Source organism: Danio rerio, chromosome 12, assembly GCF_049306965.1.
Source record: "Danio rerio strain Tuebingen ecotype United States chromosome 12, GRCz12tu, whole genome shotgun sequence".
NCBI classification, from domain to species: domain Eukaryota; kingdom Metazoa; phylum Chordata; class Actinopteri; order Cypriniformes; family Danionidae; genus Danio; species Danio rerio.
In genome coordinates, this window is record NC_133187.1 from 28172902 (window position 1) to 28184777 (window position 11876).

The 11876-nt window shown below is 36.8% G+C and overlaps 1 protein-coding gene across 20 annotated transcripts in view; it reads right to left on the bottom strand.

The window, feature by feature from the left end:
• The window catches only part of usp54b (ubiquitin specific peptidase 54b), a 189847-nt gene extending 179695 nt beyond the window's left edge, over positions 1–10152 (bottom strand). For all 20 annotated transcript variants that reach the window (XR_012388023.1, XR_012388022.1, XR_012388019.1 and 17 more), the window contains exon 1: positions 10060–10152. The gene's annotated coding sequence lies outside the window, so the exon portion shown is untranslated. The remainder of the gene's footprint in view (positions 1–10059) is intronic.
• Between the last annotated feature and the right edge of the window lie 1724 nt (positions 10153–11876).

Consider the following 11876-nt stretch of genomic DNA (forward strand, 5'->3'; position numbering starts at 1 on the left):
AACAGCAATCAGCTAAGTGTACACGCACATCGCCTCGCTAGCAGATACAACAGTCTAAATCTCCAGGGGTTTATGGTCAACATCCAAACCAGACTGAGTTGAGTCACACCACCATCTCTGGTGTCCTGTAGTGAACCACAAACCAAAAGCCCAAACCAGAATGTTGTGGTAAAAACATGATCCACCCCAGGCACAACAGGAGAGAGATGAAGAGCGCTATGAGGACAGATCTTACACAACACAGCCCTGTGTGAGAGGACTGATCGTGTCCCTTTCTCTCTCTCTCTGACTTTCTCTCACATTCTCCATCGTTCTCTCCTTCAAAACTTAATATAGGAGGCAAAATGTGGTTTCCCAGTAAGTGGGTTATGTGTAGCTTCAAATAGACATTGCCGACAATGGGGAAGACCCAAGTTCATTCTCCCTGCTGTCTCAATGCTCTCAAACTTCTGTAAAGCACGCATGTCAAGACAAACTATGAGAACACCATTATTACTTTGCATGAATATAACCAAACCAATTTAGCTCTCGCCGACCCCGGTTCAATTACAAGTCTTGTGAGAAGGTGGCTCCTATTGTTTCTGAAACAGCTCTTTCTGATGATGTATTAAAGCTCAGCCCTGGACAAAAGGGAAAGCTGATTCATGCTCACATTTGACCATACAGTAAATGATTCAGTCTGATTGACAAATGTGCACACAGAACACATGATAGTGAACTATGCATACTCTGTGATGTTATACAATTTATTTGTGGCTTAAAATGCACAGTACTTAAACGTATGATACTTCGGCTTGCCTACAACATTTGTGTAATATTTAATGTAGTAACATAATGATTATTCATAAGAAACTTACATAATTTCACAGTGACTGATAGCTTTCCCCCCTTTTAAAGGGTCACGAGTTTTTGCACTTGATCTTTTGTAATGTCAGATTAGTTTTAGTCGGAGAGTTAAACGAACTGGTTTTGTTAGGACTTATTAGTCTAAAAACCGCTGAAGACAGGTTGTGGAATGTATATTTTAATACATAATTATGGGGTTAAACCACACTTCTGCAAAAGAAGGACATTAATTACTTCTACTGTAAATCACTGGCTGTTTAGTTCACTACCCACCAGTTCACACTGCAGTAGTAAAGAATTAAAAATAATGAAATGCTAAGCAGAAAACAAGAGTTAAAGACAACATATGCACATTATGAAAACGTAGCCCTATATGCGGTTCTGGAGATCACAAATTATGTAGCCAGAGGCACGTACTCTATGGCTGCAATTAGTCTTTAAAATAAACACTACGGGGCGGTATGATGCCATTTCTCTTCGCGCTCACCAGCTGACCATGTACATCGGTGGACTTGAGACGCAGAGAGGTGCTGACCATGATGAGAGGGTAACAGGGGGAGAGGCAATGGCGCAGTAGGTAGTGCTGTCGCCTCACAGCAAGAAGGTCGCTGGTTCGAACCTCAGCTCAGTTGGCATTTCTGTGTGGAGTTTGCATGTTCTCCCTGCCTTCGCGTGAGTTTCCTCCGGGTGCTCCAGTTTCCCCCACAGTCCATAGACATGCGGTACAGGTGAATTGAGTAGGCTAAATTGTCCTTAGTGTGTGTGTGTGGGTGAATGTGTGTGTGGATGTTTCCCAGAGATGGGTTGCAGCTGGAAGGGCATCCGCTGCGTACAAAACTTGCTGGATAAGTTGGCGGTTCATTCCGCTGTGGCGACCCCGGATTAATAAAGGGACTAAGCTGACAAGAAAATGAATGAATGAAGTAAATAACAGGGTGAGAATGTAATCAAATCTGAAAAATTGGCAAAAATCAGAAAAGGGTTTTTCTTTTTCTGGATTGTTTTATTTTTTATTATTTGTCGTTTGGGTTTAAGGAAGGAGCAGGGTGGGTCAGTAGATTGGTCAGTCGATGTGTCATTCATTTACTCAGTCAACATCAACCTCTGTTGGACTTACGAGAGAACAGCAGGCATGGCTGGCACTCGTGGGAGAAATTTGAAATCTTAAAAAAAGTGTACACAGTGGCCTGATGTATTCGCGAAAACAAAAACTGCAAAGAAATGTGTGTTTGTGTGTGTGTGTGTGCATGTGTGTGTATGTGTATATATTCTCATTAATGTTTATCACATCTATAGTTATGCGGTGCCACAGATTTAGACCTCTTTCTTGACTTCACACAGAGACAGTAACGTGCGGCAAGACGTCACTTTGTTGCAGAGATGCTATTGGTTAAATGCCGGCAAACACGGAAGCAGCTTGAAGCAGCTTCAATATTGCCGTAGTACTGTGATAGAACTGTGAGATATGCAAACTTGGAATTGCCTGCCAGGTATTTTAAGTTGAGGTGATGTTTGTTTTCATATTAGATTTTTTATATATATTTACTGTTTCACTAAAGTCCAAAAGTGAAAAATGTGTTATTTATTACCAGATTGTTGACACTACCTCACAGAAGTGCTCTGTTTGTGAACAAAATTGTTGAATGTTAAAATAAGGTGAATTAAATAAAAAATAAGGGACATCCTGGATCTGTTTCTTCGCTCTTCTTTATTCTATTTTTATGTATTATAGAAGTATCGGATCAGGTTTTGGTATGGGTAGATACTCAAAATCAGTTCACTCAAACTCAAGACCAAAAAACCTGATCGGGACATCCCTAGTAAGTAAATAGCCTATAACCTTCTTTAGGTTCTTTAATATAAAAACATAAAAAAAGTTATTAAAAGTAATTAAAATTAACCTCGAATGGATATAATCAGGCAATCAAGTACTCTATACTGTATTTTTAAGTGCAAACATATTTTTAAAATATTCGAAATACTTTTATGAAATACTTTTATGCCTCTAGATGTGTCAGATTCCTAGCCCATTTACAAACCATGGAGTTAAGTTTAAGTTACTCCTAAAGTATGTCAAAACATACAGTAGATATGTACAGTAGATTATCAAAATCAACTCATGCACATAAACATAATAAACAATTTAAATATTCTGTTATTAAGTAATTATTTGCAATTATGTAATGAACAACTTGGCTGTGCCATTGGCTACAGCGAAAAGCATTGCTGCCTCATGAAAAAAATCTCGTCCATAATGTAATTTGCTTAAGGCAGTGATAGTGCCCAGCACCACTTTGCATTTAAGTGCATTAACATCCCAACATTTCAAAGAACAATGTGTCTTTAGTAGACAAGGGTAGAGAGGATGTGAGGTGTCAAGGGCAAGCAAAGAAAAAATAAAAAAGAAAGATAGAGCACTCAAACCGATGTGTCACCGCCTCACATTCACTATCTCATCTCCAGCCCTGTCTAGATTTAGTGCTGTTTTTCTTGCTTTGACACTTTCGTATATGCCATACGAAAAAGAGTATGAAAATCGCATGCATGTAAATTGTGTTTTGCTACAACCGCCTGGAGCAACCCAGAAGATGACGCATTCAAGATGAGCATCTCCTCTAATTAATTGCATCCACTACAGACTCATTTATAGCCTCAAAACTTTAAACTAATATGTCAACCTTCGTGATATGAAGTTCCATTTTAAATCTGTCACGTTAATAACTTACATTATGTCTATAGGGAGAATAAAATCAGACTAAACCTCATCAAAGATGTGCTCACAAAATATACAACCACTTTATGAATGTAAAAAATAAATGCATTTATGTAATATGTATTTTTTTATTAGTGCAAGCTGGTAATAAAATGTTTTATTATTATCCTTATTAGTGATAATTATATTGCTGTTGTTTTAACATCTATAATTTAATGCAGAACAACATCGTCTGTGAATAACAGAGATGAAATCCTTTGGTCCCCGAACTGGACCTCCTCCACCCCAAGGCAGCATTTTGAAATTCTTTCCATACAAAATATTGGCTTCATCGAATATAGACCTTCAGCATGCATTGGGTTGGTTTGCTGCCGAGTTTGATGCGACTGGGATGAGAATCAGCACCTCCAAATCCCGATGCCATGGAGCTTCATCGGAAAAAGGTGGTTTGCCATCTCTAGGTTGGAGGAAACTCCTTACCCCAGGTGGAGGATTTTCAAGCATCTTAGGATTTTGTTCATTAGTGAGGGAAGGATGAAACGTGAAATTGACAGGCGGATTGGTGCAGCAGCAGCAGTAATGCGGTCAATGTACCGGTCCATTGTGGTAAAGAAGGAGCTGAGATGAAAGTTAAGCCTTTGATTTACCGGTCAATTTACATTCCTTCTCTCACCTATGGTCATGAGCTTTGGGTCATGAGCGAAAGGAGAAAACCTCGGTTACAAGCGGCCAAAATGAGTTTCCTTCGCAGTGTGGCAGGGCGCACCCTTACAGAAAAAAAAGCTCAGAGTAGAGCCGCTGCACCTTCACATCGAGAGAAGTCAGCTGAGGTGAGTCGGGCATCTGTTTTAGATGCTTCCTGGACGCCTACCTAGGGAAGTGTTCCAGGCATGTCCCAGTAGGAGGAAGCTTCGGGGAAGACCCAGGACAAGCTGGAGAAACTGTCTCTCGGCTGGCCTGGGAACGGAGGGGGAAGAAGGAGTGGGAAGAAGTGTCTGGGAGAGAGAAGTCTTGGGTTCTCTGCTAAGATTGCTGCCCCATGACTCGGCCCCGGAAAAGCCGAAAAAAATGAATGAATTGATAAATGATTAGATGCAAATTTTCATTACCATTTAAAATGTTTCCTCTAAAATTTACATAAACAACATACAGTAATAGGGCAACGTGATGGCGCAGTGGGTAGCGCTCTCGCCTCGCAGCAGGAAGGTCGCTGGTTCGAGCCTTGGCTGGGTCTGTTGGTATTTCAGTTTGAAGTTTGCATGTTCTCCCTGTGTTGGCATAGGTTTCCTCCGGGCGCTCTGGTTTCCCCCACAAGTTCAAAGACATGCGCTATAGGTGAATAGGGTAAGCTAAAATTGTCTGTAGTGTGTGTGTGAATGATGTTTCCCAGTGATGGGTTGCGGCTGGAAGGGCATTCACTGCGTAAAACGTGCTGGATGAGCTGGAGGTTAATTCCACTGTGACGACCCCAGATTAATAAAGGGACTAAGCCAAAAAGAAAATTAATAAATGAACATACAATAATAATAAAAATAATTGTTGTTTTAATAAAGGACAACAAAGACATGTAACAATAAGCAAATACACTGAAGAGTATTTTGAACAAAATAAAAACACTAGTGCAGTCTAACATGCAGAAAATACAGATCTACAACAATGTGCTGACCAGAACTAGTATCCACGCCAAGCTGGGAGTAGGGGGTTGGTAGTGGGGACTCAATCGGAAAGAACAGGGTCAAGCTGAAGAGTTTGGACATGTATGCGAAGGGGTTCCAAACGTTAAATGAAAATAGAGTTTAGTCGGTAAAGAGAGTACCTAACTGTCTTTAATTTCATAAAACAGACAACATTTCTTATCCAACAAGTTTGAGAAGGAGGGTAAGGTCTCTTCCAGTTCAGAACAATTAACCGCCTAGCCAGAAGGGTTAAGAAGGCTAACAGGTCTGCAATATGAGAGGGTAAAGTGTGGCAAGGTGGGAGAAACCCAAATAAACCAATAACTGGACAAAGTGAAATGTAATATGATAATTGTTGTTATTATTTTTGTTGTTGTTTTGTTGTTTGCAGTATTCCATATTTTGTGATTATTCTGTTTATTTTTTATTATTTATGCATTACATTAATGGACCTTGCTCTTTCTCCAAAGTATTTTTAACCCTGAAAAGTTGGAAAAATTGACTTTTGACTCTTTTAACAGTTTAAAGTAATATATTGCCTGGGTTGTTGTTGTATCTTACGGTATACATGTACGTTTTCTGTTATTTTAAATACTTATTTTTTTATATTTTATTTCTTATACATTATATTATTTCAAACTACCAAAACATTAATAATGGTCAATTTGTTAAACTGTAGAGTTGAATTTTCAACATCAAAAGTCAGCAGAGCAGAGATCAACATCCCATAAATCATTTCACAACCGTAAATAAACAGAAAACGCTTGTTTTACTTCCAAAAATTATCTTTTTATACAAAAAAAAAAACAACTACAACAACTAATTTCTACAAAAATATGTAGTTTGATTCAGATCTCCTTCGAACAGAGGCCCCACACATTTTGCAGTATCTAAACAGCACCTTCACATCTCCCATTAACAACTAAGCCAAACACCACAAAAGCATTTCCACTCAGCCTCAGAGGAAAAATATAATCGCACAAGCTGATAAAAATCCAATCTTTTCCAAACCCCCCGCCCCCAGCTGTAAACTCTCTGAGTGACGTTTGCAGAGAGCGAGGGTTTAAAACAGCTTTACAATCACGTTGTGTAAGAACTACAACCTGAGCTGCATGATGAAATCAGTCAGAAAGGTTACACCATCACGGAGAGCCTTACATTTCATTTTCCACGGCTTTTACCAATGCGCCGCACACGCACTTCTCTCTGTGGAGTGCGGAGAGCCTGTTGACTGATGACCCCCATGAGGGCCACTTATGTAGAGCATAAAAGCACACGGACCCCATAATGGGTCTGAGCAGCTCTTATCAGGAGCGGCAGTCATTGACAAATTTTTAAATGTTCAAATTTGGAAAAAAAAAGAAACTAAACCCATTCAACTGTACTCTAACACAATTTCACTGGTAAATGTCACTATTTAAGGTTCTGATGAATCACTGGTTAATTTATATACATTTGTATGATCAAATTTGCATAATAATTTATAATTTTAAAACAGAAAGCGTATCGTATGTAGTGTTGCTTAACATAGCCTACCGTACAAAAAAAAATCACTAGTCCGCAAGGGCATTTAGCTGTAATTGATTTTTTTGCATTACAATACACAGTGGAATCATCTATTTTGCAAAGTACAGTGCTACTTAAGAATTAATCGTGAATCACCGATAAAGGTTTGTATTAACATCTACTGTGTATATTTATTGTGTATATATGAATGGCACACACATGCATGTACACTTTAAAAATACATACATATATGCTAATATTTATGGAAATTGTTATATTTTATGTATAAATATTTTACAGAACGTCACACAGAAAATGCATTTCTAGTTTTAAACAATACTGATGCTTTGTAACCTTTACGTGGCAACTATTACAAAAAAGTAAAAAAAAGAAAGAAAGACAGAAAGAAAGAAAGAAAGAAAGAAAGAAAGAAAGAAAGAAAGAAAGAAAGAAAGAAAAATAATTTTTGCTATAAAAATAACTGATAAGCATTCCATTCAAATGTCAACCTTAATGTGAAAAAAATGACATTTTCACCAAAATAGCAAAACCCTTTCTAAGTTTTAAAGTACTTAAAAAATACTCAAATGTCTCTGTCAGTGTTTTCAAACAATTATATTTGATTTACCAAAGTCACACAAGTGCCAATTTCACATCTGTTACATCCATAATGGAGAGGTGTCACATCCATAACAAAGCTTTTCCCTCAAAAATGCAAAAATGTAAAATAAAAAAAAAAACAATCACTTTTTCTACAGAGAGCCAACTCTCCTTTTGATAGCATTATCTATTTTGGGTTGAGCAGTTTAATTCACAAAATTTCTACAACGTATGTTGTATTCTGTAAACTGGCAGACTTTTTGGGTCACATCCATAACGTATGTTTATTTCCCTCATTTAAAAATTAAAAAATGTATACAGATAGATATTTTTCTGATCCCATAACTTTGTGGTTAGTAGTTTTTGGAAAATATAAACAGATGTTTTAATATATTGATAACATATACTCTCTATGTGAATTTATGTTTTGAGTTTTTACTGCAAATGTCACATCCATAACGCTGGAATTGGTCTGATACTATAACTAAACAAATGTTTTCACTGAAATATTACAGCCTAGCCAATATGTATCCTACCCATACACAAAAAAAAGCTTTTTTTTACAGTAATTTGTCTAAATCACAGCAAACTGACCCTACGCTGAACCCAAAAGTGCTCTGATAATAGCTATGTAATAATGAGAAAAGGTTTAAACCACTAAATTACACAAAATGATCATTTACAGAATAACAACTACTAGATTTTTTAAATCTCACAAGATTTATGAAGTTAGCAGCATTCAAAGAAACACACACACACGCACACAATAACCTAATGTTGCAACTGAATGAATAACATAGTGTGTTTGTCCTTGTGCATGATTTGGAAAGTGCAGGCGATCCTGGTGTCTGACCCCTCATACTGTAGGCACATGCAGGATTTATGGACATCATAGATGTGTTTTTCTTTTCTTAACTGGTCCTACTGAACAGAGATTTTCCATCTTTTAGATGCCATAGACTCCCAAATATGAGCATACTCATGACGCACTGCACACCTGTCCTAAAACGTAAAAGATATCTACACAGTTTGTTAAATGAACAATTCATATTATTAAAATGTATCTAAAATAAATATTAATTAGAAAATAAATACAGCTTCTTATAACTTACATTATTAAAAATGAAAAAAATAATAATTTAATGTGTATGTATTTGTTTGTTTTAATGAAATGTTTATGTCATTTATCTGACTCTTATTTAATTATTAATTTTAATTATTTTTAAAATTGTTAAAAGATTTAAGATCATTTCAAGTATTTAAGTTTTTTTGTTAAGTATACTAAAATGTTTATCGTAATAAATGTTTCATTGTTTTAATCTAACACAGCGGAATGAACCGCCAACTTATCCAGCATGTTTTACACAGCGGATGCCCTTCCAGCTGCAACCCGGTACTTGGAAACATCCATACACACTCATTCACACACATACACTATGGCCAATTTAGTTTACCCAATTCCCCTATATCGCAAGTCATTGAACTGTGGGGGGAAACCGAAGCACCCGGAGGAAACTTACATAAATACGGGGAGAACATGAAAACTTCACACAGTAATGCCAACTGACCCAGCCAGGACTTGAACCAGCAACCTTCTTGCTGTGAGGTGAGAGTGCTAACCACTGAGCCACCATGTCACAACCAAAACGTATTTATTCATTTATTTATTTATTTATTATTACTTAAAGTAGCCTATTTGTCTTATTATTTTATGTTTTTGTTTAAACATTCCAAAGGACCTCTTATCACTCACCTGTGGCCGCCTAGGGGTCTCCAGAACCTATTGGAAAACCCTGTTCTCTAATACTGCACGTGCACACATGTCATGATGCTCAGAAATGCTGTCTAATGGACTCACTGCATTATGTAGTGATCAGGGGAATTTCAAGAGATGGTTCACCCAAGAATTAAAATGACATCATTATTTTTCTCATGTTATTCCAACCCCATATGATTTTTTTCTGCAGAAATAAAAAGAGATTTGGTATTTTAAAAAGTCACAAATCACTCTCCATGAATCTTTTTCTGTGGGCAATGATTATGCCTCAAGTCTTCCTTTGTGTTCATTCAACAGAAGAAAGTCAGGAGTTTGAAGCAACATGAGGGTGGGTCACACATGAGAGAATCTCAATTTTGAGCATAACTGCGACTTTAATCACTTAAATGCAGCCACAAAGTTAAATCAATATCGACTAAGTTATTCGCTGTCCACTTCACTCGATGAAAATTTTTGCAAGCGAAAATAATTCGAGATCTATCAACACATGATGTATAAAGCCATAATCAATCTAAAGACCAAATAAAACCTTAAAATGACATCCAAAACCTAAAACCATAACTTCAGCATCACTTGAAAGGAAAGAACTGTCGTAATAAAGTATTACATGAGCAGCGCCGGAATGAAATAATGATTCTGCATATTGAAGATGCTGAGTGTGACCACGCCAAACGCAAGGTTAGCTATAAATAAACCTGTAAAAAAAGGCACACAATGTTTCGGATGGTCCCAGCTCAGAGCATCCTTGACTGAAGACAGGCAGACGCATCCGCTCGCGCGGATGTTAAACAATGTTCCCATCACACATTACACATCTGGAAAACCCGCTTGCTGGAATTCATCAAGTTACACTTGCACAGGACGGATGTTTGCATTTTCGGATTTCAACTATATACCCAATGTCGAGCATCGTTAATTAAGTTTAAAGAGTGCTTACTCACCTCAATGCTCGCACTCAGATGCAGTCAGTCTCGCGTCCTGTCCGAGCTCAGCTCAACCCGACACAAATCTTGACCACACATTCCCAAATTTCCACCAGCGCCATCCAGCGCCGCAGCCAGAGCATGAAACTCTCGCGATAACGTCGTTGTCTGTGTCTGAAGATCTCGCGATAAAGATTGCTCCTTCTGCTTGAAGACCGATTTGCTACCATCTGCTGTAGGCAGTTGGTACTGTACGCCAGAAAGCCATTACGTAACCGGTTTTGGTTTTGTGTTGACTGGAGAGAGGCGTGAAATCTGAATAAATCATCTTAACCAAGCTTAACATTCTGTAATAATCACACAAAAAGCAAACAGCAGCTGATTGTGTATATCTTGCACTTTCCACGAACTAAGTAAGTACGACTTAAAAATCGTAAGCACATTTTGGACATTTTCAACAAAGTATCAGTCGGAGTTGCTTGACCTTCAGAAATGTTGTTTGTAAGGACAAATTAAGCATACATTCTTGTTCATTATATTAAACGCAATGAATGTCGTCATTCAAAAGATAAAAAAAAACTGATAACAGTTTCACATTTAGCTATATGAGACACTATTTTAAAAAGACCGGGAAAAAAAGCTGTTAAATTCCTAACCTTCAAGACATCCAAAATATAGATTACATTTTCATTCAATAGAGCACAAAATAAGATTGTTAGCTATAATTGTGGTCCTTGGTGATTTATAAACTGGTAGTATGTGCTGCAATCTAAGAAAAAAAATGCAATTACATAAAACTCCAGCAAATTAAGAAAAGATCTTCATCCGTTTGACAGCACATGTGCTGCAAATCCTCACAACGCAAACACAGCATGAATGTTTCAAGGGCACCGTACAATGTGACAGACCCGGCTATTTAGATTGGTTATTTAGGCTAATAAAATATGTCAAGGTAATCAGGATGTTGAAATAAACAAACAAAAAACTCACCTTTTAAAGATCACCTATAACTTTACTGAGCAATAGTAACGGCACTGCAGCGTCCAACATGTTTTTGGGTCCACTTGAAACATTTCTGTTGTGTTCCAATGTTTTTGCAAGTGTTGTGAGAAAATTTAGTGCATTTTATTTAATTGTTTGTGTTGTGAGAATATGCAGCACATTTTTTTAATTTGTATGCATTGTGAGGATTTACAGCACATTTGCTGTCAAATAAATGAATATATTTTCTTAATTTGCTGGCATTTTTTGTAATTCATGTGTCTTCTTAAATTGCAGTACAATATGCTGTCTTGGCCATTGCAGAGTAGGCTACTTTGTGTGTAAAACAACATACAGACAAAACTAAATTAATATCCAAGACTCCCAAAGATATATTGCATGTGAAAGAATTTAAAATAATTTAAAACATTATTACCTTTAATTCACAGTTATGGCAGTTCAATTCAGAGCTTCTTGTAAGCTTCCTGGCACATAATGAATAAATACAATTATACAAGTTGCAACATCCAGGATAAACTCAAGTATCATTTTGATTAACAAAAAAATTTACAGAATAAAAACTACTGAAGAAAATCACCATAAATGGCCTGAGGGTGAGTGAATTAACCGCACATTTTCATATTTTTTTATACAGATGGTTATGTAATTCAAATAAAATTATGGAATTAAATAAAATGAAATGGTATTATTTAAATTTTAGTGGTTTTATTTGATTATAAATGTTGAATACCATGCAAAAGAAGAAAGACCAATAGGTTGCATGCCATTGTAAGATTTTGTTACTTTCCTAACTACTGATTTATTTGGTTTATATAATATTATATAATTGTTTT